The sequence below is a fragment of the Saccopteryx bilineata genome, chromosome 10 (genome assembly GCF_036850765.1).
Source record: "Saccopteryx bilineata isolate mSacBil1 chromosome 10, mSacBil1_pri_phased_curated, whole genome shotgun sequence".
Classification (NCBI taxonomy): domain Eukaryota; kingdom Metazoa; phylum Chordata; class Mammalia; order Chiroptera; family Emballonuridae; genus Saccopteryx; species Saccopteryx bilineata.
This window is the reverse complement of record NC_089499.1, coordinates 20,582,464-20,607,634: the sequence shown is the minus strand read 5'-3', so window position 1 is coordinate 20,607,634 and position 25,171 is coordinate 20,582,464. Positions and strand designations below refer to the sequence as shown.

The 25,171-nt window shown below is 37.9% G+C and overlaps 1 protein-coding gene across 7 annotated transcripts in view; it reads left to right on the top strand.

Moving 5' to 3' along the window:
• Window positions 1-25,171, top strand: part of RBMS3 (RNA binding motif single stranded interacting protein 3) — a 698,310-nt gene that overhangs the window by 639,495 nt on the left and 33,644 nt on the right. The gene's annotated exons all lie outside the window — the stretch shown is intronic.

The following is a 25,171-nucleotide window of genomic DNA, read 5'->3' as shown; positions in this document are numbered from 1 at the left end:
CCACAGAGGGCACAGATGAATAAAAATAGTTTGAGAAGCACTGCTTTAGAGACTGAAGTTCTTCTGAAATCAGAGAATCATCCCATTTTGCTTGCTCAGCATAGTGTCTCACCCAAAGTAGGTACTCAATATAATTATTTGTTGAATGAATCAAAAACTTCAGAGTTGTCCCACAAATGGTATATTCCTTATGGAAAGAGAAGCTTCCAATGTTCCACCTGGACAGCGAAATGGCAAAGATTGACTTGAGAATACATCAGTATTTTTTGAGGATTTGAATGAACAATATTTAAGTTGTTTTGTTCACTTCGGTTGGTACCAGCGGTTCATGATAGGGTAATGAGAATGTGAAAAGGCGGGTGTTTGTTTTGAACTGCACAGATTTTGTGCTCTCTTAAACTTTGAATTTTGGTTTCTTGCAAAGAGGAAAATGGGCACAATTTTTCATTTTTGTTGATTTCTTTTTAACTAAATAAAATACTGGCAGCAGGAAGAGCTTTGAACTCTTTGATCTTTTCATGTGTTAGATGATGAGGACATAAAAATCCAAACCAAGGAGGGCATTGGAGAGACAAAGCAAGAACTGAAGGCCAGAAATAGAATGAAAGAGCCCAACAAGTCAGTAGAGCCTGGTCACTGAATGGTGGTTTTTAAGCAGAGTACACTGTGTTCTTGGCCACCCGGTTTGCTTGACCAAGTATCTAACTGGTAATCCTTTTTTTCATATCTTGTGACCTTGTTTAATTATGCTCATGGCTGAATGTGCATCTTACAAGTTCAGTTAGCTTTCAGTTGTGAAGTCACTTTGCTCCTCTTGGAGAGCTGTATAAATTGTCATTAATTACAACATCACTTATCTTTCCCCGAAGCGAATTACCTATCATATCTTAATGTGACTGTTTCCTTTAACATACTTTGTTTAATGTAATAGAGCTTTTACTTGGTTTAACATATAATATCTTTGTTTAACAAGAGGCATTCTACTCTTGAAAATTTACCAATATTATATAATAAGGAAAGACATAAACTGAAACTTTCCTTTAACAAGATTTCCTGATTTCACTTTTAAGAACACAATTTTCAAAAGGCAATGAAAACATCAAAAGCACTTACTAGGTATCAGCCATGGGTCAGGATCAATACATAGCAATTGAGGCAGAACATCCGGCTTGGAGTTTCTACCTAATTCCATTGACAGCTGCCAGTGAGAGTGCTTAAGCAGAGAAATGACTCAATCAAAGTAATGCTTTAAGAAATGTAATCTGTTTTATGTGTGCTAAAGAAAAAGAAACAGTAATTACATAGCACAATTAGAAAGCCCAGATATAATATCACTGAGACATTTTTAAAGGGTTAAGATCCCATCTGTGGAATACTAAAGAAGGGACTAATGTAGAAGTGACAGGAAAAAGAACATTTTGGGGAATTTTAGTTGTTTTCCCATAATAATATTGAATATGTGGTTTGACATCTTATAAATTTGCACTGAGTTCTTTGGCCTCTTTGGTCTACGTCTAAATGAAAATGGACATGCCTTTTAAAAATGTTTGGAAATTGTCTGGTGGGCGCAACTTGAATGACTTCTGAAAGATAAACTATCCTTTGTCCAACCCTTGGAAAAATCAGCAAAGTGAAGCAGGCAAAGGTGTTGTAATATTTTCTTCCCATATCTTCCAATACCCAAATATTGGACAGCTCAAATAGTAACCAATTATTTGTCATTGTAGTAACCAACTAAATTATCATAATCTACAGAAGCATAACCCAACCTAATTTTATTCAATCAATGTATTAAACATTTATTGAATACTTTCTGAGTCATAAGGCACTGCACTCAAGTATTAGGAATACATGAAAAAGACAAAATAGAGCTCTGGCTAAAAAAAAAAAAATCCATGGTCTAATTTAATGTTGTGGTGATTGTTATTTGTGATGTTTAAATATATACTGTATGGAGGAACTGAAATCTAGATTCTAAAAAGAAGATCATAAACCCTCAGGAATAAAGTGAATTCTGAGCCAGATTTGGAAGAACAAATATGAGTTGACCATTTGGATAAGAGTGGGGAAGATACCAGAGGTGAATGCGACAGGATATGTGAACTCTTGGAGACAGAAGACAATGTGGGGAGATTAGATGACAGCAAGTCATTTGTCATTCTTAGGGCAAAAATGTCAGAGGTGGGCAGTGAGTCTGGGTCAGGGTAAATCTGACTGTAAGATTATCTGAGTAAGTGTCACCTTTTTAAAATGTATTCAAATGATATTTATTGGGAGCAGCCATTATTGTGTTCGGTGCTAGGGATACAACTTCCCTCTATGAACCTAAGATCCAATCAGTAAGTTAGGTACAAAAGGTGATTTATAACACAGTATCTTAAGTGCTACCATATGGACAAATGATGTTTAAAGTTTGTAAACTCTCCAATAAGATGCTTGAGTTGAGAATCTACTTGTGTAACTTCTAATTGTGAAACCTTGGGAAAAGGACTTAATTTCTCTGTAGCTTAGATTACTTTATTTGAGGAATTAATAATAATTACCTAATATAGCTGTTGTGAGAATTAGGTAAGTTAAGCTACATAGCCTGCTTTAAAAACAGATCACTGCAAAAAATTAAGTGCTCAAATATTATTAACAACTATACTAACCATTCTTGTTATAAGATGCTATGGTGGCACAAAGAAAATTCATCTAGCGTCGAATAGAAGAAGTCAGAGAAAGTGGAACAGGTATCTTAGTGGAGACATAAGGACACATGAGAATTAACCATGCAAAAACTAAGTTGGAGGGGAAAAGGTTCAGACCAAGGTGGCAACACATACAAAGACTCTTGGGTAGTAGAGTATGGAAAATTCAGGAAACTACCAATGGTTCAACAGTGTAGGGATGCATAAAGGAGATGAGGAGAGGAGAAAGTAAGCCTGGAAAAATAAGCTCAAGCAATACGACCAGAAATGGTAACTTGAACTCTTTCCAGGTGGTAATAGATACATGCCAAAAGTTTTTAAGTTGGAGGGTGACATGATTACTCTGGATATAGGGTGGATAATGCAATGGAGAGAGTCAGAACAAGAAAAGGGAGACCAGAATTCAAGAATCCAAGCACAAAATCAAGTTAGCAATGTGCTCAAATTGTGGAAATGAGAATGTAGAGTAGACAAATTCGTGACATATTAAGGAAGTAGAATATGTAAGACCTAGTAACTAAATGGATGTTAGGCAAGAAGGAGAGAAAAAGAGTTCAAAATTGCTCTTAAGTTCCTGTCAATTCGATGGTCTGAGATGTCATTTGCAAGGATCTAAACCACAAGAAAGAGGATCAAGTTTAGCAGCAAAGAGGCCAAGTTCAGTACGGTACCTGTTGAGTTTGAAATGTCTGTGAGGCACCCAAATGGAGATGTGTGTCTGGAGCTCAGAAGGCAGCTCTTAGCTACAGGTGGATTTTAAAGTTACCATCATATGCCTGACCTGTGGTGGCACAGTGGATAAAGCATCGACCTGGAAATGCTGGGGTCGCCGGTTCAAAACCCTGGGCTTGCCTGGTCAAGGCACATATGGGAGTTGATGCTTCCAGCTCCTCCCCCCCTTCTCTCTCTCTGTCTCTCCTCTCTCTGTCTCTCCCTCTCCTCTCTAAAATGAATAAATAAATTAAAAAAAAATTTAAAGTTACCATCATGGAATTAAGTCATATCACCCAGAGAATGTGCTTAGAATGAAGACAAGTAGGCAAATCCTTAAAAATAAAAAATGGCCTAAAAAAACAAACAAACAAAAACAAAAAAACAAGGAGCTTAAAGATTAGAAAAGACAACTATAGACATGGAAGGAAAACCAAGACTATGATGTTTTCAAAAGAAACCAAAGGAAGAGAATATTTTAAGAAAGGCCTATTCAATAAAGATGAGTTCTGAAAATAAGTCATTGGGTTTAGTTACAGAAGGGTTGCTAATCAAGCTGATGGTACAGTTTAAGGGGAAAGGCAAAGCCAGTGAATGTCATGTAAGAAGGTGGACGTAACAAATGCCTGAAACTTAACAAATATGGTTTTCAAGAGCAATAGAGAAAGTAAATGGAGAATGGAACTGATTTATTCACTATTTTTTTTTTATGATGGGATATATTTGGTCATGATAGGAAGAAGCCAGGAAAAAGTTCTAGAGTTTGGAGATATAGTTTAGAAAGGGGTGACTCATAGAATAAGGTCACTGATGAGTCAGATATTTCTTTTAGGAATGTCGGAGGACAGGATGAAGGGATGACATATGTACATGTAAATGTAGGAATAGGAAGTCAAAGGATTTTCTACATGATAAATACTATTTGTTTTTATGTAAAGTATTAAGTGACATCTGGGAGTGAATGGGCAATGGCATGGAGAACAGAGCTTGGAAAACAATGGAGTAAGAAAGCCAGTTAGCAATACATAGGAAGTTTGAAGGGAACTACGGGGTGGGGTGAAGATTTCCATCTGAAGCTATAGGCTATGGATTTTTGTAATGCCAATCTGTGCAGATGTTTAAATTTTCACAGTGATCAGTAGCGAGAAAGGCAGACAGGTGGATTCATCCAAGGCTAAGGTTTTTACTGAGTGGAGTGAGAAAACGGGGCAATGTGTGATGACAGTATTGGTAAGAGAGTGACAAATTATAGCTTCCAGTGTGAACAAAATGAGAAAAGAGGGGAGTAGGGAATGGGAGACAGGGAGAAAGAGTAAGATAGAGACTAGAGGTATCGATGAAATGCATGAAGTAGTCTGAAGTAAGAGACTGGGATGAAAGGTTTGGAATGATAAACTATTTCTTGACAAAGTCAAGGTCATGGGAGCACATGGCTAAAGCGGACTTGAGGGAAAGGTGACAACGATTATGGAAATCAAACAATGTGGATATAAGCAACTGTTTAAATGGGATATTTTTTATGTCTGGAATTGCTTTATTTTTGTTGGTTTTTCACATTAATAATAAGAAGGCTAATCATCAGGAAGACTGTCCCCAAAATAGGAGATCACTGATAGAACACATATACTTCTGAAACACGTTACAAAAACAATGAAAACTTTTTAAGAATGAAGTTCTTTCCAGAAAACTTGGAATATAGATTAAATTAAAGGCAGAGAAGGGTATCAGATCAGTGTTTTTTTCAGGGTGTTATCTGTTTATCACTATGATATTTAAAATTATGAAGACAGGGACCCAAACTTTCTATCTTTATTTCAGCAACTGCATAGTTACTTTAATATAAACTTGAATAACATAGTGTAAGTTCACCAAATGCATGGCTTGAGAGATACTTTGCTGCAGAAAAGTCTAAGGTGAATAGTTAAACAGTGAATACATTTATTTAAAAAAATAATAATTCAAAAATGATAGAACTAAGGCAAGCCTGACAATGCCCAAAAGAAAGTGGCCAAAGTCAGGGAACTGGCGTCTTTGATTTATTTCACTGGGTCCTCTCTCCTTGTCAAAGTCCCTGCTACACTTTATCCAGCTCACCTCAAGAACAGAGGACAGAGGTTGGAAAAAAGACCAAGAGTCTTTTCTCTTTGTAGTGTTTCTTTCCCAGAACAATTATAACTCTTTAAAAGATCTTCTCAATTAAAAAAAAATGGTTGAAGACATCATTATTTTTCTCCTGCTAGTTGGATTTTACAAGGCATTTTTGAGAACTATAAATAATTTGTTGTCAAATTTATATCTAAGTTGCTTTATGCTTATTTTCCTTGACAGTTAAAAGGTTTCGTTTTGAAATCAAGCAAAAACCATTGAGATCAAAGGTAGAACCAAAATTTGATTACCTTTTCTAAAAACCTTAAAGATCCAAATTTAAATCTGTGTTTGGAAAATCTGAAAAGTGAAAAAAGGATCCCCAAACTGCATCAGGACTCACAGAACTTCTGGAACATATGTTTATTCTCTACTATCTTCTTTTGACACACCAGCTAAAATAAGTTGAAAATAGTCGATGTTTTCAGTACAACTTCCTGACAAGATTTCACAGAAAATGTATACTTAATTCACAATACAGTTTTGCTCAGTGTTGTTGAATATGAAGTCCTGAAGTGTCCGATTTCTAGCCAGAGAATTAGGCTCTAAAAATGAAGTCCTTTAGAGGAGTATTTTGCCTAAATTAAGGCAAAATTCACTATTAAAATAGTAGGCAGTTTATCCATTTTTTTTTTGCTAGTTCAGAACATCTGTTTCCACTAAAAAAGCCTCTTTAATATGCAATTGGTGATGTTCTACCATCGATTTGATTGAAGCCTATCTTTATACTGCCTCTTCTTGGGTGGGCATTACTTTATAAAACTATCCCATAATTTGGATGGGGGTGGGTTTAAAGTAGAACAAAATTATTTTCCCAGCTCTAAACACCTGTTTTCATGGATACCATGAGCTAATTACAAATGATTTCCCTCTCTTAATTAAAAATTAGGACCATTAGTACCTCCAATTAGCAACAATTAACTATTAAATTGTATTTACTGTAAAAGACCTGACATAGAGTTATAAGTGTTCCCACAGCCATGCATGAAAATCAGTTTCATTTCTTTGTGCAAGTACTGTGCATCTACTTTGATTACAAAACTGCACGAGTTTAAGTGTACTAATTAATTGATATTTTCTTTTTAATAAATTCTAATAAGAGAGACTTTGTTCCACTTATTAGTCATTCATTCAACTAATATTTACTGAGCTCCTATAGTGCTCCGAGGACCCAAGGCAGGATGGTGTAAAACAGAGCGGCATTCCTTGCCTTCAGAGAGCATAGAATCTAACAGAGGATAGGGCTATGAAAAACTATCATAAAACACAGAATGGGCCCTGGCCAGTTGGCTCAGTGGTAGAGCGTCGGCCTGGCGTATGGAGGTTCCGGGTTCGATTCCCGGCCAGGGCACACAGGAGAAGCGCCATTTGCTTCTCCACCCCTCCCTGTCTCCTTCCTCTCTGTCTCTCTCTTCCCCTCCCGCAGCCAAGGCTCCATTGGAGCAAAGATGGCCCAGGCGCTGGGGATGGCTCCTTGGCCTCTGCCCCAGGCGCTAGAGTGGCTCTGGTCATGGCAGAGCAACGCCCTGGAGGGGCAGAGCATCGCCCCCTGGTGGGCAGAGTGTTGCCCCCTGGTGGGCGTGCCAGGTGGATCCCGGTCGGGCGCATGCGGGAGTCTATCTGACTGTCTCTCCCGGTTTCTAGCTTCAGAAAAATACAAAACAAACAAACAAACAAAAAAAAAAAACCAAAACACAGAATGGAGCTTTTTTTGTACATGATATTTATATAGATGTTTGACAAATAGGCTCATGCATGCTGTTATTGTGTTTTTGCTGGTACATTTATATTGTTCCCTATGTTACAAAAATGAAGTCGTGAAGACTTTTCCTGAGGGACCACGATCTTTATTGTTCTATTCAAATAACTGATAACCAAAGGGGGCTTAAGCAAATAGACTGATCTGATATATAAACATCACTGTTATTTAGCCCATTTTTATGCGGGAAGATGGGGAGTTTAACTAGGAGAATACAAAATCCTAGGTCTATCTTCTAATCCAGCTTTTTTTTTTCTATAAAAGTGCAGATAAAAAAATATTTTAGGCTTTGCCAGATATATGGACTGTGTCATGACTACTCTATTTAGTCTTCTAAGGTAAAAGCCACCACAGATGATGTATAAATGGATGTAACATAACTATGTTCCAATAAAGTTTTATTTATAAAAATAAACAGCAAGCTGAATGTGGCCTGTTGGCTATAGGTTCAGCACCCCTGCTCTAATTTATTTTCATAAATATTCCAAATCAATGCTATTACTGACATTCTTTATAATAAGCATGAAGCACTTTTCCTTTAAAGTTAACATCTGTATGTGGGCTTTTTTTTTTTTTAATTTCTTGAAAGACAGATTAATGAAATGTCAGAAAAAAAGCGGTTGGAGAGATTGAGATGAAATTGAGACATTTCTTAGTATTTCAGTTTGTACAGCATGAATTATTATAGCATCGGAGTATTAAAACATTTTAAGTATATTTATATTTCTTACATGCTCATCATATATTGGTTTTCTGGGATTTATTTTTATGTATCAGCAACAGAAGATTATCAACCAGGAAAGTCAATTGATTTTCCTACTTAATATTCCCCTATATATTCTATTCTTAATATATATCCTACTTAATATTCTCTTGCTGTCCTTAAAAATTCTGTACTTTTAGAAATTTAGAGAAAAGGCAAGACATTCATCATCCTAACAGATTAGTAGTAAAAATATATTTTACATCTTTTGTCACATTACCTGGGCTGGTATTTTTGTTGTAACTGATTAGCGTTCACTGAAGTTATTCTTAATGGATCAGTCACCCCCTCAGGCAACTGCTTCTGAGTACTGCTTTTTGCTTTGCACTCAGATGGTGAAGGGCAGCTTTTCTGGCCTTGTCTAAAGACCAAACACTGCACAGGGCAGGCGTGGGAGGGCTGGAGACCTGACTGCCCTTCTGTGGCAAAGTCAGAGCAGACTTCCACTTGAGGATGCAGCGCACACATCAAAGGAAAAAGCAGCATCCCCAATGCGGTCTCTGCAATGGGGTCCCTCCGAGTGGCAGGCGTGGGCTCAATGCACACCCTTGCAGCAGAGGCAGGTGTCAACTTAGCCCCTCAGTCATCTAGAGGGCAGGGCAGCGTCTACACACTGACAACAAAGGAAAAGAGTGTCTTCAAGACAACCGTCCATTTTAAAGGAAGCTAATTGTGCAGGAATCAACATGTCTAGCACTGACTGCACACGGTTTCCTTTTTAATCAACAGTACAAAGCGAGCTTTTAAGGTTCCCGTCAGAGAATCCTATCCTGAACGGAATACGGTTCAGCACTTGCCAAAGGCATGCTAGAGACATCTGATCCTGGAGAGAGAGTGCCTGACAGACATGCTAACGTTTCTCCACACTCTGTCAAGTTAGTTTATCAGAAAGCAAAATACCTGAACCGTAAGATGGCATGTCCCTCTACAGCTGCTTTCTCGGAGTTAAACTTTAATGTTTGAACCTTTTGTTTATTAGTCAGGTAGTGTATGGCACAAACCCTTAAATAACATTACTAGCTTTTCTGAGATGCCAGAGTGGCGGTGATTATCCATTATTTGACCTAATTTCTCTTATATAAAACAGCAAATGATGAATGGCTCTTAGCTCAGTGCCTAGGCAAGATTCTCTCCAAAGGATTGATTGGATAGACTCCTTTTGAACTGACAATGTGAAGTACGTAACTTAATCCATTTCCCTTTCGGCCTCAGTTAGCAGGAGAGTTGAAGGTATAGTACACTGCAAATGTTCCTGGTAGCACGCTCTCTCTAGTGCTCTCAACCGTTCTTTGACTCGCTGTTGTTTTAATTGTGCTTTTCGATATAGTGCTTAATTCTGTAAACCCTGCACAAATACAGTTTGGAAGAAAAAAAGCTCTTAATGCCCCTAATAAGTAAATAAACAGATAAATAAATACATAAATAAGCTAACAGGCTCAAGGAAGTTTGTGTTCTCTAAAGTCACAGTGAAAAGATAAAATGAAGAATGACTGTGATTAGGTGTTGATCTGATCTAAAACTTTGCAGGCAGGAACTGTTCTTATTCATCCACACACGCAACTCTGAATAGGAACCAGTATGGTATAATAATTGGAAATGGCTTTTAGAGTCAGGAGGATGTATGTGATTCCTAGTCCCGCTATTTGATAATTATTTAACAATGACAGCTACCTAAATGTTTTGAAGCAGGCTTTTCCTTTCCTTATGTATAGATGATAATAAATTGACCCCTCCATATGCATGCTAATATGAAGATTAATTGAGATGACGTAGCTAAAGTACCCAGTAAGTGCTTAACGCATGACAGACAGTAAATAATTGAGGATTACATTTCCTCTTTCTTTCCCCATATTCAGGGAAGTATATTAGAACTTTTGAAGGGTCATTAACCTTATGTTGGCCATGATAGATTGACTGAACCAAAGTAGTGGTTTCAGGTAGAGTTTCTAAACCCAATATCTAAAAATAGAAGGACGACGAAGGAAGTTCATTACATGTCTTCTCTATTGGCTAAACAATTATACTATTATTAGGGGAGTTAATATAATAAAGAAGTAATAAATTTTTTGAAATGACATGAAAAATAATATTTACAATGTAAAATGAGAAAAGGTGACAAAATTGAACAATCATTGTGATTCTGAGTTTTAAAACATGCCTATGAAAAGAAGCTAAAAAGAACTCATTCAATGATTATCATGTGTCTTTAATTTCTTTTCTCTAAATGTTTTAACATGTTAATTTAAAACCTGTACAGTTTACTAAAATGTTAGCAGCCCAGTCTTTGAATATTCATAATTATAGGGAATATTTATATGGAAAAAATGTGAGTGCATTAGTATCCAATTAATAATAACTGTGATGAGTATATTATGGTGATGGTGGTAGTGGTATAGCACTGATGACCTCTAGAGTTGTCTCCACTTCCATTACATCTCAACACAGGCATCTGAGGCAGAATTAAGAGAAGTGTATCACCATATAGAGGTGGCATAGGATCTTTGAGAGATTCTGTATCTAAAGTCACCCTTAATTTTATGTGAGTTCATTGTCCTCCTACTAGAAGGCACAGCCACTTGACCGCTCGCTGCTTTTCACATTTTTTTGTAGTGAAATCTCATTTCAAATAATATGTTCTGTTTTTTGCATGCAGCACTTGAAACAATCTAAATTCTTCCCAGCTTATTTAATGTGAGATTTCTAGCCTCTTGTGGTTTATGGAATTGATCTAACACATTTGAAATTGGGATCATACATAGCATACTATAATTACTTATTGATACTAATTTCCAAAAATTGAAGGTATATATTTATATAAATATATATATATGGGAAAAATATATATTATATAATTATATATGTGTTTCCCTAACCTGTAGGTCACAGATGTTTATTCCTACCAAAATCATCATGATATTGCTTAAAAGTCCTTAAAATGAAAACAAAATTTGAAAAAAAAATTTAAACCAGTGGTGGTGCCCTTTAATTTTCATTCAATGGACATATTTCATTTGGCAAAAACCATGTTGGGTTCAGAGTAATAGACTGCAGTCCCCTGTAAGGCATAAACTTAATTACTTTATGTGCCTGCCTGAGTCCAGCAGCCTGCCCAAGAGACTCAAATCTGGGAAAGCATAGGACTCCAGATTCAGGAAATGGGAATTTCATTCATTATTGAGCAATTATTTTAGCAAAACAAATATATAGAGTTGTTAAAAAAAAAAAGTTGTGATTTTTAAGATACTTGTTCTAGGAGGTTAAAGCCTACTTGCCAAAGAACACCAGAACCCAACTATAGCCAAACAAAGTTAGGTTTACTAACTTACAGAAACAAGGATGGTACATCAGGTGAACAGCATCTAAGAAGTTTGGAAGGGCTTATTACAAAAGTTGAGCTGGTGCAGTGTGACTTTGGGAAGGACTTAAGGAAGTGAGGATTTATTTTGTATTGAGTGCCATCCGGAAGTGAGGGGAGGTTGAACGATTGAGTATCTTAAGAAGTCTGGTAGGTGAGCAGAACAGAGCACAGCTGCAGTTGTCATTGCTAAAAGTGGGTCCCTTTCCCTGACCTTCAGCAGGAAAGGGAGATGTTTGTTTTCAGATTTGCCGAATGCCCTTGCCTTCCCTGTCTTTTATCCATCACAGACATCCAGTGTTCTTATCTGATAATCGTTGATAATATCTTAAAATTGTTTAATTGGGAATACTATGACCTTCCTAATAGCTACCAGCTAATTAAAGGTAATTTGAAAGATTGCTGTGAATCCTTTCCTTACCTAAAGGACAATTTTTAGCGTTGCATGACAAAAATAGAACTGAGCATTGAATCACTCTGACAAAATGTAAATACAAACAGGAGATAGGTCAAAATGTATTTTATTCATCTGATGCATTGAGTGTATAGGGAAGGGACCATGACTGCAAGGTGAATTGATGTATACAGAAATACACTATATTCAAGGCTCCGTGCCAGGTGCTTTATGTAGATTGGTTTGTTACATGTAATTATCGCAACCAGCTAGTAAGGAAGTTTCTATGTCCTCTACAGATTAATCTTTTATAAGCCTAGCTGGACTCTCACTCGTATTTATGATCCTTTAGCCGTTTTAAACTTGATAATCTTCTCAAGTTCCAGCCACCAGTCCTGACGTTTGTGCTCATAAAATGGCTACCTCGTCCTTTGTGAGAAATGGGTACCATCATTGATCTGATCTCCCATGAATGTGTTCTGTTTCCTTCAAATGTCTGTCTTCATTTCCCTCTCTTTCTAGCTTCTTGGATTTGTCAAGCGTGCCCCTCTTTCTGACAATGTTACCCCTTCTTTGTCCTTGATTTCATCTGTCTTTACCTTTTTGATGGTCTTCTAGCACCGACTACTCTCTATTCCACATACACCTTCCTCAGAATATATTTATCCATTGGTCACTTTTCCTCTGCTTAAAAAAACATATGGGTCCTTTCCATCCATCTTGTTTCTCAGGGTGCTGGTCTTAGATCACTCAGCTTTATTTTCATTCTCTTCCCAGTAAAGTCATCTGCTTCCTCGGTTTTAACTGTCATATGGATGACCTCCAAGTCTGTATTGCATATTCTGTCCTTTGTTTTGAATTCCATGCCTGTGTCTCTAGCAGCCTCTCAGATTTCCCCCATTTACTCCCACTACCCTTGGCTGGCCCCATATAAGTTCAGACTTCATATTTACAATGTAATACATTTTCCTCCCAATTCGGTTTCTTCTGCAGACTTCCCTAGGATTCAAACAAACCTCTATAAATATTATTTCTCTCAGCCAAGATTTTACAAGTAAAGTATAGTTATGGGTTTAGGATTGTTGCAGTCTTTGGCAGTGGCTTGGAGTATAGCTCTTCTTTTTTGGGGTGAGAACTATATGATTTAATAGTCAATCGACCTTGGAATAGGATAGAAAATCTCTTATAAATTGACAAGGCATTTTTCTCCCAGGCAATTGTGCTTAAAGCCTCAGAGACATTTTAGCTTTCTTTGCACCATACACAGACTTTTTTTTTTCTTATAATTCTACCTCTATACTATATTTTGAATCTGTCTTCCCCATTCTATTCTTTTACCCCAATTCAGATTGGGTTACCTTTCATTTGGTTGTTGCAATGTTTTCCTGGTGACAACACCTGGACCTTCCCATTCTTATCCAGCCTTCACTTAAATGCCCAAGTAAATTTTTTTTTTAATACAGGTACAGAGAGTCAGAGAGAGGGATAGATAGGGACAGATAGATAGGGACAGACAGACAGGAACGGAGAGAGATGAGAAGCGTCAATCATCAGTTTTTTGTTTTGACACCTTAGTTGTTCATTGATTGCTTTCTCATATGTGCCTTGACCGTGGGCCTTCAGCAGACCGAGTAACCCCTTGCTTGAGCCAGTGACCTTGGGTCCAAGCTGGTGAGCTGTTTTTGCTCAAGGCAGATGAGCCCGTGCTCAAGCTGGCGACCTCGGGGTCTCTAACCTGGGTCCTCCGCCTCCCAGTCCGATGCTCTATCCACTGTGCCACTGCCTGGTTAGGCCCAAGTAAATTTTGACATTAACACTTTTTAAACTTTTCTGCAAGAATATAGAATTAATATAACAGTTGGTAGTTACTTTAGTAGGTGACCATCCCACCATATGCATACTGCCAGAATGAGGGTCAGATTAGATCTCTGAATCTTAAGTCGTCTTTCCTAATAGCAACCCTCAAACTTGCATATGCATATACCAAATGTGCTACCCTGCTCAAAGTTGTGGGTGGCTTACAGATATTATTCTATAGCTATGTCACACAGTAGAACCATAGTGTAATGATTCCTCACTGGTCTCTGTATAGAATCAGGACAGATATTTCCTGAGAAGAATCCTAGTCTTCTTGCATCTAATCTCCAAATGCCAGGGGTTTCTTTGAGGTGAAGTGAATGGGTAATCTTGAATTAATTTTAGCTTATTCAATTTAACGCTATCTGTCTAATGCCAAATTCAGTAGATGGCTAAAATAGGGGCCTATGTGTAATCAACAGCAAAGAAAGCAACATTTCAAGTCCTTGTCAAGAAGTATTACAACTCCAAAGTCACAGTTGCTCATATTTTTCAGAAACTTGGCTAAAACAAAATAAAAATGTTTGAGAACTATTTGGATAATATGCAGTATGTCCATTTTCTTTGGTTATTCTAAATTATATCCCTGGATTAATCTGAAAAAGCTGTCTTACCTGGATGACTATGTCTCACTGACCCCCTGAAAAATAGCTTTTTCTGAAGTATGTATTGGCACAATGCCATTCACTTATGTTTGAAGGACACTATAATAAATAGCCCTTGGAAACTTGCTTTGCTTACTTTAAAGCTATCGTTCATCTCAGTATCTGCTCCTTTCAGACCTATGGGAGAAATGTCTTTCTTGCCTCCATATAGGGAATTAGTCCTTTATGCATCTGGTTTATTTTCTTACCTAATGGACACAGTGAATCATGTAATTCGTTGCTAACTAACTCTGATAAATGTTAATATTTATTTATTAGCTTATTAGCTTTGCTGACTTCATCTTACTTTCTTTCCCTTTGACTCATTTTTCAAACTTTTTTGATATTACATTTTATCCACTTTGGAAGTTGCCTTAAATCCTTTTTTGAGAGCAGGGTGAGCTATATTAAATCAGTTCTATAAATAGAGACTCCTGATATATTATTTTCCCAGTCAAGAGTCACAACTCAAAGGCTGCAAGAATTTAGGTCTCATCAGGCTTGGGTTTGAGGCCTGCCACAGTATAATCCCCAAGCAGCTATTCCAACTGCTTTCCTGACTGCCTCCCTCTACAACTGTATTCTTTCACTGGTCACAATTATTAATTGAATGGCCTGGCTATGACCACTTTCTTTCTTGCCTTTGCTCATATTGACTTTCTACCTGGAATTTCTCCTCTGCCATATCTACAGTTTCTGTTGGTCAAATCCTGACTGGCTCTAATATCTAGCCCTTCCATGAATCTCTTTCTGATTTTTACAGTCAGATGTGATGTCACGTTGTTTTGAAAACTCAGAGTTCCCTGTTAGCACCTGTTGTGGTTCACCTGATAGTACAGATACTTGTACATTTCTTACCATCCCATATTTAGAATGTAGGTTCCTGGAGGTTTGGAGATCAAGGACTGTGCTATTCCTATTATCCCTGGCGGTGCTGAAGCTCAAAATTTTGATGAAAATAAAAGTCTTTAAATAAGGACTCACCTTCAATTAAAAACGTTACATTAACTTTTAAAAAAATATTTTTTTTTGTATTTTTCTGAAGCTGGAAATGGGGAGAGACAGTCAGACAGACTCCCACATGCACCCGACCAGGATCCACCCGGCACGCCCACCAGGGGGCGATGCTCTGCTCCTCTGGGGCATCGCTCTGTTGCGACCAGAGCCACTCTAGCACCTGGGGCAGAGGCCAAGGAGCCATCCCCAGCACCCGGGCCATCTTTGCTCCAATGGAGCCTCAGCTGTGGGAGGGGAAGAGAGAGACAGAGAAGACGGAGAGGGGGATGGGTGGAGAAGCAAATGGGCGCTTCTCCTGTGTGCCCTGGCCAGGAATCAAAACCGGGACTTCTGCATGCCAGGCCGACGCTCTACCACTGAGCCAACAGGCCAGGGCCTACATTAACTTTTACTCCAAATAAATAGAGAAGGCAAAATATGGAGGCAATACTCAGCTAGTCCGACACCAGAGTTTCCTCCAACAGGCCTAAAATTTAGGACTTCTTTTTCCCTCAGAATATTACTCTAGGTCAGGGACCCCAACTTTTTACATAGGGGGCCAGTTCACTGTCCCTCAGACCATTGGAGGGCCAGACTATAAAAAAAAACTATGAACAAATCCCTATGCACACTGCACATATCTTATTTTAAAGTAAAAAAACAAAACGGGAACAAATACAATATTTAAAATAAATAACAAGTAAATTTAAATCCACAAACTGACCAGTACTTCAATGGGAACTATGGGCCTGCCTTTGGCTAATGAGATGGTCAATGTCCGGTTCCATATTTGTCACTGCTAGCTGTAACAAGTGATATGATGCGCTTCCGGAGCCATGATGCATGCGTCCTGCGTCACTGGAAGTAGTACTGTACAGTGAGCGACTTTGGGCTTTGTGGCGCCACCACATACAGTACTCCAGGAGTACTTTATCCCATGCTCCTCTCACTGACCACCAATGAAAGAGGTGTCCCTTCCAGAAGTGCAGCGGGGGCCGGATAAACGGCCTCAGGGGGCCGTAGTTAGGGGACCCCTGCTCTAGGTAACTGTCATCCCCTAGCAGAATTAGTACTGATCTGACCGATCCTGCTGCTCCAAGCCTGACCCACCCCAATTCATTCTCTCTATAGCCACCAGAACCATCTTTCTAAAACAAATATGGCCTGCATCAAATCTTTCTGCAGCTTTCAAAACATCATCCTCAGTCCTTAGTCAATGTGACATGGCCCTTCCTGATCCCCACATCTACTTCTCCAGACTCATCTCTTATGACTTCTGTGCTCTGGGCATAATGAACTGCTTTTGGTTCGCAGGATGGGTCAAGCCTGCAGGGTCTTCACATAAATGGGAATGTGATAACTATAAGCAGTCCCTCTGTCCAGAATGCTTTGTCCTCTCCTCTTCAACTGCTAACACTGGCTTGTTTATTTCAGGAACTGTCTCAGATTCCTTCTTCTCCTTGGAAGTCTCCTTCATCCCTTGTCTTGATTTACAGTTGCCACTTTTTTTATTTTCTTAGGTCCCTGGGAGTATCTTCATCATCACATTTAACACACAAATCTTCATTTTATGTATAATTACCTTTCTTCCCTTCTAGAGTCAAGGCTACAACTTCCTTTAGAGCAGAGACTATTCCCTCGTTACTCAACAACACCTGAGTAGATGTCTAGGAAATATTTGTTTATTGAATAAATGATGTCTACATTTTAAAATGCTGATGTGGTAGACATCCCTTCTCTAGAATCCTAACCTTTAATGTCAAGAGATTAAAGTAGCAAGAAGAAAACAGATTCAGAATTCCCAGGAAGTTGGGAAATATGAATGAATTAAGCACAGAGACCCTACTGAATGTGAGGGAAAAACCCCATGAACAAGACAGTGGAAGAAAAAGTGGAAGGATTTAGAGAATGTAGAGTTATTAGGCAAGGATTCTTATGTGGAATAATTTTAAAAATTGGTTGAAATCCACAATGTGTGTATTAGAAATATGACCGCTCTTCAGTGATTCCATGTATCTGGAAGGTTTCATTTTGTTAATTGTTTTTTCTAGATAGCCATCATGGTCATTTACCTTACTAGCATTATTAAAAACGATTCCCTGGAGTCACCTTCTGAAAGTACTTTTATACCCATTTAATTGCCCAGGTCTTCACATTCATACCACTGCAAACACACTGGTCACAATGACATAGCATTTTTGCCTCACATTTTTCTAATCCATTTTTCAATGGCCTGTATCATCATGCCTTTTACAAATTCTCTGGAAGACATGCATTCAGGTGCCCCACTATCATTGTGAATGGTAATCAGGACAAGTAATGGCCTTTAGCTCTTTTTCATTAATGAAATGGAATAGCACCATACCCAATCCATTAGTGATGCACTATTATATTGAGAGGTTACTGAAGAAAGGCAGCCAGCCAATAGACACTTAGCCATGATCAAATAAGGCATTCTTTCATCTAGCAGGAAAATTTGTGCTTTCTCCCCTCTCTCTCTTTCCCATTTTGTTTTGTCCTAATTTATCTTGACAGTCCATGAGGGATTTAACTAATGTTTTCTAAATGACATTAAATTTTTTGCAGATTAACAGTATTCATAGGGATAAAAATATCAATTAGTCTTTTGAAAATCTTTCTTTTGATGGTTCTTGTCTGTGGATTTTATTTTCTTGATTCCCGTCCTCTCAAAGAGATGTTTTTTTTTCCCCTTGATTTTTCTTATTATAAACTGAATATAAGTGTAAAATAAGCAGCTATTCTGATTTATCGTTATTATTCTTTTGGCATTCATGAAGATAAAACTCCCCTGTCATTTCCATTCCTTTAGGAAATTTTGTTTGATTGACAGTCTTGAATTTAGCCAGTTCGGGCAAGACTTTAGGGTTTTATTTAATCTCCTAAACTCAACTGAATGATTTTGCCCTTAGCTTGTACTTTATAAGGTGTCTGTTTGCTTTAAAACTCACATCACTGACGTTAGTACTTATCACCCAAGCCACTTAAACTTCAAGTCCATTTGTAGAGCTAATTGCATGTGATGTTATAGTGCATATTTGTGTATAGGGCTCAGTTCCTCAAATACCTTTCCTTAGGAATACACTTGGCCAAAGCAAAACACGTCAGCTTCACAATCTTTTTCCTATAATTTTGCTAATTTATGTGTTAAGAAAATGAACGTTAAAGTAAGTAGAACAACCAATGCATTCTTGGTAAAGGGTGGGGAAGAGCAGTTTCTGTGTTCACTTCTGTAGTGATCTCCCTTCATCAGCTCTTCCTCACCAATCTACTGTCAATGACCAGACAGAATGCAAAGACATAAATATTCAACAGCTCAACAGATGTACCTCACCCCATCCCAATGCTGAGCAGGCAGCACATGGTAGAGAAATGAACGCAAACTTTGAGAAAGATGAGCATTTAAATACCAGCTCTCCCATGTAGACTCTTTCGGGGGCTACCTTTTCATTTGTAAATGAAGATAATGACAATATTTAAGAGATATACCATGAGCATAAGAACTACTGAAATGTCATTATATACTGCTTACAAAAATTAAGGGATATTTCAAAATGAATATGAAGCGATATAAAAAGAAGCATTAGATAATTTTTTATTAAACAAGAACATCAGAAAAGCAAACGACAGAAAGTTGTTTGACTATGCAAATGAGATGCAAAACCAACTTTTATTTCATTGGTGAAAATGCATTATACAAAAGGCTGAAAGTACTGGAGTATCTGCTCATTTCCTGATCTCCTAATTTTTGTGAGCAGTGTAGATCCTCAGTTCTGCTTACTTTGTAAAATTCAAAATTTCTGACTTAGAATTTTCAATTCTGTAAATCACTAGTTCTCAAAATGCGGTTGAGAACTTGTCAGAACTACAGTTCTCAGGCTGCAGACCAGACATACTAAGTCCAGGAATGGACGTGGGCCCAGCAATGCCTTCTCTAACAAGTCCTCCAGGCAATTCTGATGCACAGTCAAGTTTGAGCACCACAGATCTAAGCCAGTCAGCCAGGAACAGGCATGAGTGTGAAGGGGAAGGATAAACTAATCAATAAATGAAAGGAATTAAACTGATGGTGACATAAAAGTAGAATGCTAATTATCTTTTATTATTTGAACTCTTTCCTTCCTCCCACAATTCTATTATTATATATATTGTTGTCTTGTGCGATTTTCTTCCTCCCTACATGATGTGTTTTTAAAGACCAACAGAACTTTTCTTAGGTTGGAATATAAATATAGTGAGTCCCTTGGGGAGAAATAAATGAATCCCTATTTGAATTTAGACAATATACTCAAAAATATCAGGATTCATTGCCTATAATTATATATGTATGAACTCCCAGTAAAATAAAATCAAAGGCGTAAGCACATTGGCACAGTGTGTGTATCTGCTATGGCATGGTTAGTTACCAAGAGACACTTGTAGAATGAGAGCTCAAGTCTCGCTCTTGGTCTGGAGAGAAGGGAATGACAATTGTTTACAAACGTAACGTAGCAATTAGTCGATGTGATGTGCTTCTGGTCTTTTTCATATGGTTACTCCAAGGAGGTCATACTAATGTCATAAGGTAAAGTTCTATTTTTTTTTTATAAAGATTTTATTTATTCGTTTTAGAGAAGGGGGGAGAGAGAGGAGAGGGAGGAGCAGGAAGCATCAACTCCCATATGTGCCTTGACTGGGCAAGCCCAGGGTTTCGAACCGGCCACCTCAGTGTTCCAGGTTGACGCTTTATCCACTGCACCACCACAGGTCAGGCAGGTAAAGTTCTATTTTTAAAAGAGTCGCCCTGGCTGGTTGGCTCAGTGGTAGAGCGTCAGCCTGGCGTGCAGAAATCCCGGGTTCGATTCCCGGCCAGGGGACACAGAAGAAGCGCCCATCTGCTTCTCCACCCATCCCCCTCTCCTTCCTCTCTGTCTGTCTCTTCCCCTCCCGCAGCCAAGGCTCCACTGGAGCAAAGATGGCCCGGGTGCTGGAGATGGCTCCGTGGCCTCTGCCTCAGGCGCTAGAATGGCTCTGGTCGCGACAGAGCGACGCCCTGGATGGGCAGAGCATCGCACCCCTGGTGGGCGTGCCGGGTGGATCCTGGTCGGGCGCGTGCGGGAGTCTGACTGTCTCCCCATTTCCAGCTTCAGAAAAGTACAAAAAAAAAAAAAAAAGAGTCAAGGCTCACATAAGTATATGTAGATATATAGATAGAGATAAAGAAGTGATCCCACCACATCAGCAAGCATCCATCTCCTTAGCACATTCCTATGAACCTCTAGTATTTAGGACACTAACTAAATTGGCCCTTTTTATTTTCTCCTGGTGTTAAGAACAGCTAAGAGGATCATACTATCATTGGATATTAAGGCTGTTTTCTGTAACTGGCAGCATCTAATCCTGATTATTCACTGTTTGTATTTCTAAAATATATAAAGCTAGAAACAAAGCTTTGACTGAGTCCCCATTTCACAGTCAGGTTGACATTCACGTCTACAGGCTCATTGTATCTCACTGCTAATGAGAACAGTTGTACTGTTCTCTCTCCTCCTCCCCTTCTTTCCCCACAGTTCCCCCCCCCCCAAATTTACCACCCTCTCTTTTTTCCAGTGTTTACAGAAAGACTCCTGTATAGTAGAATTGGAAAAAAAAATTTATTGTGCAGACTATTTTCTTATCAACTGTACCCTTCACAATTGTTTCCAATTTGGGGGGAGATGTATTTTTATTTCTGTTTACTTCCCTGTTCTTAAAGTCTTTTCCTGTAATGCTTATTAAAGACCTGGTTATATATAGATTTCGCTTCATGCTCATGTACCATTTGATATTTACAATAAGTTGTTGAGTTCACCATAAGAGTTCAGAAAGTATGCAGAGTATGTGATACAAATAAAATACTTGGGTCACAAACACTCTATGAGATTTAGGTTAAAAAGTAAAATAAAATAAGGCTACCAAATCAACAGAACAAATGAGGTTAATGGTACCTGGAGAAATTCACATTTGTTAACAGGAGAAAGTATGGGAAATCCGATCAGGTCAGAAAGTGGAGTGATCTGATAGCAGAAAAGTGCGGGCATGAACTCTATCTAGTATTCAATGAAATACGGGTTAATGTTAAGAAGGAGAAATAAATACCAAGTGTGTAAGAAAAAAAAGTTCATTGCACATATCCCCTGGTCATCACTCTTTATATCCTCTTCTCTAGAATCCACAATTATAACTTTTTTTTTTTTTTTACAGAGACAGAGAGAGAGTCAGAGAGAGAGAGAGAGTCAGAGAGAGGGATAGATAGGGACAGACAGACAGAATGGAGAGAGATGAGAAGCATCAATCATCAGTTTTTCATTGTGACATCTTAGTTGTTCATTGATTGCTTTCTCATATGTGCCTTGATCTCGGGCCTTCAGCAGACCGAGTAACCCCTTGCTTGAGCTAGCGACCTTGGATCCAAGCTAGTGAGCTTTTGCTCAAACCATATGAGTCCGCGCTCAAACTAGCGACCTCAGGGTCTCGAACTTGGGTCTTCCACATCCCAGTCTGATGCTCTATTCACTGCGCCACCGCCTGGTCAGGCCCACAATTATAACTTTTGATGAAATTTTATTTGTGAACTTAAGTCACAGTTTTGTCACTCATTCCTCCTTTAAACCTTTTATTTTAAATATCCTTTAGATAAGAATTAAATATATTTCTAAAGAAATTTAAATGTATATTTTTATTTTCTATTAGTATGCATGCAATGCATTAAGGAGGAGATTAATTTGTTTCTCCCTTTATAAGACTCATAACATCTTAAACATGGTTGGTGCTCATAAATATTTTTGAATGCTATATGGGGAAAACAATTCCTTTGGTCAAAAGAAAAATATAAAACAAGGTCAAACTCCAAAAGAAAATCTATGGTCAATGTTCTAGGAAACAAGTGTCCACAGTAGCCTGTGAATTAGTGAAGGGTTATACCCAGGCCCTAAGAAGAAACTAAAGTCCTCTAGGATAAAGAAGAAAGGACAGATGACTAGGAGGACCAAGCCAAGGAAACTCAGGAGATAGAAATTAAGAGGAATGCAATATCTGTATTGATTTTGATTTTGATTTGACTTTGGCTCCCTTACGTTCTCTCTGCCACTACCCAGGAAAGTGCATTTCTGGTCATTTTGCTTACATTTTGTATCCATTTGCTTTATTTCCTTTTGGAACTACTCCTTACATGATTCTCTTAATTATCAAACCCTTTATTTCTCATTTTTTCAGTGGATGGGAAGTGTGAACATTTGTGGTAACTTTTCAGCCCTTTGGAGTTCATTGTACTCCATTTTGCTTTATTTGCTTAAAAATGCAGCAGAGCCCTGGGTCCCCCAACATTTTGAAATCAGATAAGATTGGCTGGAACCTCCAATTCTATGCCCATTGTAAGTCCTCAGCTTTAAGTTTTTGAAGGCATTAAAATGACCTCTGTCTGCTCTCTCTCTCGTCCACAGTTCATTGATTCAGATATGAAATTTACCCCCTTTCCAGTTTCCCCACATAATTTTTTTTTTTACAGAGTAAAATTAACAAAGACTTGGGGTGTGTTCAGTAATGGAAACATAATGAACATTTTCATGTTGTCAGTTGAATATAAAGATGCATCTCTGGGCTTGAGGTGCCCAATGGCGGTTTCCCCACAGTGGGATTTCACCAGTCATCCCTTCCTTATGTTTAGGCTCATATCTCCCATAGGCATTTCTCTCTTCCCCCTTCCCTCTTGCTCCTTCTAGTCTTCCTCTCTCTCATTCCTCAGAAACACAAGCTCCTCCCATTTCCCTGGTTTGTAACTATCTCTTCATGTAGGTTAAGTGTCCATCTCCCGTGCCTTTAGCGTCCTACTGTTCACCCCAACTGCCATCAGTACAATTTCTAAGAGAAATTAAATGAATAATTCCTGCCTAAGCTGATTTCTGATCCTGCAAAACTATTCAAAGGAAATTCTTGTCTAATCCTAATAATACAAACAAGAACAAAACCAATAATAATAATAATAATAATATTTCTTATCTTAGATTCTTAATATATAACCAGCCCTGTTGTTAATGCATTATTTTTTATGCATTATTTTACTAATAGTTCTTTTAAAAAATCATTTAAAGTGTAACTATACGATTTCATTTTACAGCAAAAGAAGTGAGGTTTGCAGATCAAAAATATTTCTTTTCTTAATCATCATGCTAAACTAATCAATGTAGCCATATTTTCTTAGTTTTGCTGACTGATGCTATTATTCTACAGACTTGAATTTCATTTCACATTGCCTTGAAAATCTTAAATTAAAAAAAATACTGCTAAAACTCCATTATTAGGTAATAATTGTAGGGGGTGGGAAGCAGGAATATATTGATACTTGTATATTCTTATGCCAATGCAAATTGAGAAATCCTTTTATGATATGTATCAACAACCCTTTCCAAACAATGAGGTTTTCATTTTTTATTGCTTCAGAATATGTGAATATTTATCATGAACATTATTATCTTCATCATTAATTCATTAAATTTGAACCATATTGTTAGACTAATTTATTTTTTAAATGTTCTTCAAACTAACATGACATTCTGTCAGTCAACCTCAAATCAGTTTATGGTCAAGCTTGTGGATGCCAGAAAATAAAACAACAAAATGCACTTATAAAATAAGGGTATTTATCTGTTATATTAAAAGATTACAAAAAAATACCAAGTTATTATGTTAATGTCTTAAAAATAATTAATGTACTCAAAAAACCCAGAAACGACCTGACCCGTGGTGGCACAGTGGATAAAGTGTTGACCTGGAAATGCTAAGGTCGCCGGTTTGAAACCCTGGGCTTCCCTGGTCAAGGCACATATGGGAGTTGATGCTTCCAGCTCCTCCCCCCTGTCTCTTCTCTCTCTCTCTCTCTCCTCTCTAAAATGAATAAATAAAATAAATTTATTAAAAAAAACAAAAACCCAGAAACAACAATATAAATAAAAAATAAGAAACAAAACCAGAATAAAACAAGTATAGTTGTGCCACTAGATGATTTGATGGATGGAAGGGTTGGATATCTTTTAGAAAAGATTTTCTAATCAATACCAAAAAAATAAGGAAAGTTATTACTAGATGTCTCTTCTCCCTGTCCTTTCAGAAATTGTGAAAGCGCTAATGAGTCAGGAATAATAATGCCGAAGGTGGTTTCTAATGAGTATTTTTTAAGATTTATTCATTTGGTACACAGTTCCATAGAGGAAACAGCTGCTTAGGTTTAGATAGAACTTAAATTCAAATGTGAAGTCTGTGTCTTAATTCTCAAGAGTAAATGGCCTCTAAAAATGAGCAGCTGAGGGAAAAAAGAAGAAAGACTATTTATAGACCCAACAAGTAATAGTTGTAGCATTACTTACAGGCATTTCTACATCAGGCTTATGAAAGCATCTGAGGTCTCAGCTGGCCTGCTTGGAACTTGGAGATGATGCTAACAGGCCCTTTATCCTCATCTCCTGAATCACCATCCTAAGTCAGTCTGGTTGGGGCCTCTACTTTCATTAATTCCCAAGACACACCATACTGCTTTCCCAATGGATCATTCATTTACTAGTAACCTCACATGATATCTTTTCCTGTGCATCCCTCTGGAAGAACTTTTTAAAACTTCTCTATGTTCTTATGCTCTGCATAAAAATGTTCTTTCTTCCTCATGTCTTACTGAAGGTCTGGTTTGTCTTAAGAATATATCCTTTCTCAACCACCCTCTTGAATGGAGACGTCACTTATTCCTGTGACCAACGTTGCTGGAAGAAGGTGTTGCCAGTCTTCTATATCACCATTGCCTCTTCTAGAACTGTACAAATTCCTTCCTCTTT